The sequence below is a fragment of the Rhinopithecus bieti genome, unplaced genomic scaffold, assembly GCF_001698545.2.
Source record: "Rhinopithecus bieti isolate Rb0 unplaced genomic scaffold, ASM169854v2 scaffold_51905, whole genome shotgun sequence".
Taxonomy (NCBI): domain Eukaryota; kingdom Metazoa; phylum Chordata; class Mammalia; order Primates; family Cercopithecidae; genus Rhinopithecus; species Rhinopithecus bieti.
In genome coordinates, this window is record NW_016821253.1 from 919507 (window position 1) to 925979 (window position 6473).

Below are 6473 nucleotides of genomic sequence, written 5' to 3' on the forward strand. Positions count from 1 at the left end.
ACTAAAGTACAAGTGCCACTCCAGTTATTTGGCAGAGTGCCTAGTAAAGGTCCACCACAATACCACCGCACATCCGCTCGGGGATGAACAAGGGCTGACTGATAGGCAGGCTCTTGAAAATACTTAAGCCCATCGCATCCCTTCAGGTCTCCAAGGAATGCTGCATTTCTTCCCTGTTGTGAGAGACACAAAGTGAACTTAGTGTTGGGAGACAGAGGCTGGATGACTCTCGGGGGCTGACCCACAGGGTGCTGGACTTCGGGATAGAGCAGAGAGAGAGCTTGGCAAGACTTGTTACTCCAGCCTGTAGAATCCTGGAAAAGAGCTACCATGCAGCCCACACCTGGTCGACTGGAGAACCACCTTAGTGGAAGGGGGACAATCAGGGCCTCTGGCCTGCCATGTGCACAAGCCTAACAATTGCTTTTGTTTAACGTGCAGATAGAGTATTTGATCCATTCCAACCAGGCATTTGCATCTTGGTATGCTGTCGTAATTGCCAAAGTTTAAGTTTTTAACTTTTATGATCTTCTAGTAAAATGAATCTTTTTTTAGCACCTATTTTATTAGTTTTAAACCAAAGACAGCCAAATACCATTTTACATTTAACAATGCTTTTGTATGATTTTATACTAGAGAAGATAAATTTTACCTTTATATTAGTGTGTTATTAATGTTAAACTTAATTTTAATAAAACCTTGTAGACATATTTATCTAATTTTTAATATTTGACCATAAGGTAAGATTTTATAGACTCTTTTAACCTTTTATAATTTCTGTTAAAGAGCAGGTTGGTGCTTTAAGAAAAAACTGTTGCGTTTTTACTTTAATGTCCAGTTCACAGAAAAACTGGATGATACCTTTTAACTTTAGCTAATATGTTTACACACAGAATTTTCTTTACAATTAACGTTTTAAAACTCGCTTAAGCTTTCAAAACAATAAATTTTTTTAACCTTTTAATGTAGGTAAAAATCCACATTCTTATGCCTCCTTATAAGCCTTTTACCAAAGGTATATTTTACTTTCCTTACACACCTTACACATAAACTTTTCTTCAATAGTACTCAGGAGGCCTTATTACTTTTAAACTATACAACATTTTTTGCATAAATTTTTTTATAACATTTTTTCTTTCACGAATTTTGCAGACAATTCTTTGACATGTCTCAACTTTCTGACTTATTACAAACATTTCTTTCTTTAAACAACCAGTTAATTTATTTCAGGACAAGAATTTAGCATATAACACTCTTTACATAAATTCTGCCTCCCCCCCACCCCCCGCCTTTTTTTGTTAGCAAAGCAGCTGCCACTACAGATTGAATGCATCTGGGCCATTTGCGGGTTACTGGGTTAAGGATTTTTGATAGGATGGCTTCAGTGCTTTCGGGACATGCCCTTGTTTACACTGACAACAAAGTGGTATTGGAGTGTTACAGGGTTACTGAGAATACCTTTAATTATCAATTACAGGTTTTAAATTTACCTTGGCTTTTAAAGGAATAGCGTATACTGTTTTTTTCTTAAGTACTTGAATATTTCTCTTTCTCTTTTTCTTTTTCTCTTTGACTTTCTGTCTCTCTCTCTCTCTGACTTTCCTTTTGCCTCTGTCTCTTACTCTCTTTCTGCCTCTCTCTTTCTCTGTGTCTCTCTCTCTTTTCTTGACTCCTCCTTTGTCTCTTTGCCTCTTTTTCTCTCTGTCTCTTTCCTCTCTTTCTCTTTGCTGGTCTTTCCTTGCCTCTGCCAGCCACTTATGCTGCTGTTCTCTTAACTACCGTTGGGGGGAAGGAGGTCTAAAACCAGCTGTTGTACAGGCACTGATCTGGGTACCCTGGCTTACAGGATACCTTGGGCCATGCCTTTGAAACAAGGGACCTGATGAGGCTTCCTTCCGATGGCCAACCCACCTCTAATGCTGGCCAGTCTATTTCACATAAAGGTCTAAGTTTTCCTGGTGTCATAGTAACACCGTAATCTCCCTTAAATCCTTTCTTGAAAATTTTCAACATAGTTGCTAGTGGGGTGGGCTTACTTTGTGCCTGACCCATGTCTCCTCGAGACAAAACACCACACTCACACCACATGCATACCACAAAACAAAGAATGGGTGAAAAGGGCGCACACACACTTTTACAGTTTACGCCAAACCAGAATCAATATCAAAATCAGAGAATCAAGAAATCCAAGCCAAGTCAAAAACAAAAACCAAAGTGCCGGTACAGGTGCGTCATGAGTGATTGAAAGAGATCAAATGAAAAAAAACTAAAAGGCAGAAATGAAGTCCACAGGCAAACAGCCCGGGCGGCGCCCTGAGCCTAGTTAAAGATCGACCCCAGACCTAACCGATTAGGTTATCTACAGACTCCAGACATTGTAAGGACAAACGTTGTGAAAGTCTCTGTCCTGCTCTGTTCTGTTCTAATTACCGGTGTCTGCCACGTATCTTAGTCCTGGGCCCAGTACAAACACATCCCTCTATTTTGTCCCAACTTCCTGAGCCCAACACAAACCCCCCCCCCCCCCATCTCAGAAACACCACCTAGAGAGCCCCTGATAAGGTCACAACCATTTGTAGTTTTACTAAATGCACGGGCACAAATAGAAAACTGTTAATTGTATAACTTAAAATATTAACCAATTACCAGTTGTGATGCTGCAACCAAAAGAATTCCTTTGTACCTCTGTAACCTTACATATCCTGTATGCATCGGGCTATAAAAAGCGGGCACATGNTGTTAATTGTATAACTTAAAATATTAACCAATTACCAGTTGTGATGCTGCAACCAAAAGAATTCCTTTGTACCTCTGTAACCTTACATATCCTGTATGCATTGGGCTATAAAAAGCGGGCACATGCATCATTCGGGACCCTCTTGTATGTTGTGGAATGGAGGGACCAAGTTCGAACTTGCATTAAAGATCCTTGCCGCTTGGCTTTGACTCTGGACTCTGGTGGTCTTCTTCGGGGAATAAACGGTCTGGGCATAACATGATCAGGCCACACTTCCACTCAAATGGAGTAGGTAAATACCTAAGACCAAGCCCGTCAAGCAATTCAAACCAAGTCAAAACCAAAACCAAAGTGCTGATAAAGGCACACCGTGTGTGATCAGGCCACGATTCCACTCAAATAGCGTTGGCAAGTTCCAAAGACTAGCCTTACCAAGTTTTAGATGTCCAGACTCCAAGTGCCAGTTCCTTCCCGATGTTCAGCCACTGCATTGATCCTCCACGGGGGCCTGCCACACACTGCTCTGGCCAGGCATCCCACTGGGGCAAATGGCTACCTGGGAGCTCTCTCAGGATCCGCGTCACTCCGGCTGGTTGGAGTCCCCCACAGGGATGTTCCACAGGGCAGTCTAAAGCCGCCTAAGGAGCTGCCTCCACCGCCTGTTAATCACCTCACTTCCCAGTCAGGGAACCAAGGAATGTAGCGGACAAAACCCCTCAGACACTGAGATAGTGAAGGGAGTGGCTTTAATCAGCAGGGAGCATCCACAGGCTAGCGTCTTAAAATCTGAGCTCTTCAGGTGCTCAGCTTCTGTCCCTTTTAAGGGCTCACAGTGGTCAGAGTGAAACAGAACAGAATGGGAGGTTTCACATTGTCCTTCCATACAATGCCTGGAATCTACAGATAACATCAGTTGCTAGGTCAGGGGTCAAATTTTAACTACCAAGCTTAGGTCAGGCAGGCCCAGGCCTGGTTTGGGGTCTGGTTCCTTGGTTTTGGATCTGGTTCCTAGGTGCCGGGCTACCTGCCTTTAGTTTCGCTTCTTTTCCTTTTCTGAGTATAAAACAATATAAAACAACATGAGAGGGTCTCTTCTCTCATGAGTTAGAATGAGAGACACCTCCTAATTACACTGTTCTTTCCCAAGATTTTGGAAAAATTTTCAACTATCCACAATCCCCAAACATCAACATCATCCTGGTTGGATGATCCAGGATCACAGGGAGCAGATGATCTCCTTTTGAGCTCTTTGAACATTCGGTAGCATCCTAACGCCACCACAATGCCTGCACCACTCACCTCACTTTCAGCCTGCAGGAGGCATCCTATCATTTCACATCATCCAAAAAAGGGTGAGTACAGTGCAGTGTAAGGTATTTTAGAGAGAGAGATTAGGCATTCACATAGCTCTTCTCACAGTGTATTGTTATAGTTGTTCTACTTATTTATTGCTTTAATCTCTTACTGTGCCTAATTTATAAATTGAACTGTATTACCAGTATGTATGCACAGGAATAAACATAATATATAAATACATAATATATACATATGTGTATATATGTATCATATATAATATATACATATAATATATAATATATACCATACATATAACATACACAATATATAATATACACTATGTAATATGGTATATATTATATATGCATATAATATATAATATATACAACATACACATATATACTATATACATATATATGCACACATATAATATATACACATATATACATATATGTAAATATATAATATATAATACACATATATACATATATAATATATACATATATAACACATACATATATTATGTATGTACACATTATATATACACATGTATATAAACACAGTACTATCCACGGTAACAGGCAGCGATTGGTGGTCTTGGAACAACCCCTGAGGATGAGGGGTTACTGTAGTTTTTTGTACTACATTTACAAAGTTTCTGTAAATTCAGAATTATTTCAAAGTTAAAAGTTAATAAAGAGACACTAACTGCAACTCATTTTAGACACATCTCAGAATCAAAGCTATACTCATGACAAAAACCAGAAAGTTGAATTTTGGTAACCTCATGGGGGACATTCCCTCGCCGAGTTTCAGGATAGTCAGTGTTTTACTTTTTATTGTTATTGTTATTGCAGTAGAACCCTAGTATTTAAAATAAAGCAAAATAACTCTCATGTGCAGTCCTAACACAGATGCATAAAAGCAGATATGCAGTTAAAACTTGCATTAATCAGCCTTTCAAAAGTAGCCCCAGAGCGCCTAAGATGTCCTGGAATCACAACATTTTATTATAGAAAGGATTCCAGGGATTTTCAGCCAAAACTACATTATTTTATAAATGAATTAACAATTACCTTTGGTCTGAAAACAAACATGTATGTGTCTATTCATTTAATGATAAAATTTTAACAAACACTTGTCTCTCAAAGTCAACATTCATGCATGCAACATGCTGTTTTTCCTTCTTCAGGTCCCGGAATAGAATGTCCCTTTTCAAGTTAATGAGACAATATCTTTGTGTATTTGGAGACATTTAATTTCTCAGAGATTATATGCATGCTCTTTTAAAAATGCAACTTGAAGGCAAACAATAATCTCTTGTACTTTTCCTTTCTTATTCTAGGTTTTGCTACAAATAAAAAGTAGTACAATATTTCTTACCAATTCACCCAAGAAGCATACTTTGTAAGAGGCACTGAGCCAGGTATAGAAAGACCTGACTTTTGCGATTCAAGAACTCGTCCTCTGGTAAACCGAGTGCTAAGAAGTGCGGGCCGCCTGCCCTGCAGGCTCAACAGGAATACAGAGAATAGAGAAATGGGGAAGGCGTCTGTGTTCGAAACCCAGGTCTGCTCAGCAGTCAAGTAAGTCGGAGTCAGCAAAAGTAAAGTGTGTAACATCGATTTTTCAATATTTATTTGCTTACAATGCGTCACATTCTCTTCCTAGATAGGGTTAACCTCTGAAGACCTCAGATTTCGCTGCTTTTCCTCGCCGTAGAGCGGCAACGAAATGGGCATCCCGGCCTCCGCGGTGCGCGCTCCTGCCTGGGCCGGAGGATTTGGAAAGGGAGGAAAATACCCACATTTTAAAAAAAGTGGGCAGCCTTGTATGCCCCCTCACTGCCCCGCCGCACTGGCATTTATCCTAAACTTACTTTCATCTACATTAAAACAGGACGGTTTGAGTCCACCACACCCCATACTGCATCTGTGAGGCTCCTTTTGGCACAAACCTGAATAACAGCGGGAACCGCCGCCGCCGCGGGCGCCTGAGATCTGGGTCCCCTCCCCAGCCGGTCTCCCCGCTCCAGCCCCCGCATGCGCCCCAGGAAGGCACCGCCGAGCGCCGGGTCCTCGCAGGGTCCGGGAGACTCCGCGGACCGGGGGCGGGATGGGGGCCCGAGCTCTGCGGGCGGGAAGGCAGGGTGCGGGGAGGAGGGGAGCGGGGTTGGGGAACTGGCGCTTCTGTAGCTTCGCTGGGCCAGGACATCTCGGGCCCTGCGCTGTTTCTCCCAGGGCTGGGGAGACGCCGTGGGGAAAGGTCTGAGGATGCGGCCGGCGGGCACGTGTGGGGGCTTCAGAGAGGCCGGGAGAACCCACGGGCCTCCAGGCTGCGGACTGGAGACGTCCCTGATGAGAAGCTGAGACCCTTTGGCCAGGGAGGTGGGGCGGCGGGGAGGGTCGCCAAGCCGGTCCGCAGCGCGCCCGTCTGCGCC

The 6473-nt window shown here is 42.7% G+C and overlaps 1 protein-coding gene across 6 annotated transcripts in view; it reads left to right on the plus strand.

Annotated features, from left to right (window-relative positions):
* SNTG2 (syntrophin gamma 2) overlaps positions 1-6473 on the plus strand; it is a 414561-nt gene that overhangs the window by 20909 nt on the left and 387179 nt on the right. For 4 of the 6 annotated variants that reach the window (XM_017860345.1, XM_017860347.1, XM_017860349.1 and 1 more), the window contains one exon: positions 5379-5619. The gene's annotated coding sequence lies outside the window, so the exon portion shown is untranslated. Of the gene's footprint in view, positions 1-3884; positions 4090-5378; positions 5620-6473 lie in introns of all 6 variants that reach the window. The other 2 variants (XM_017860346.1, XM_017860348.1) reach the window with 1 other exon arrangement.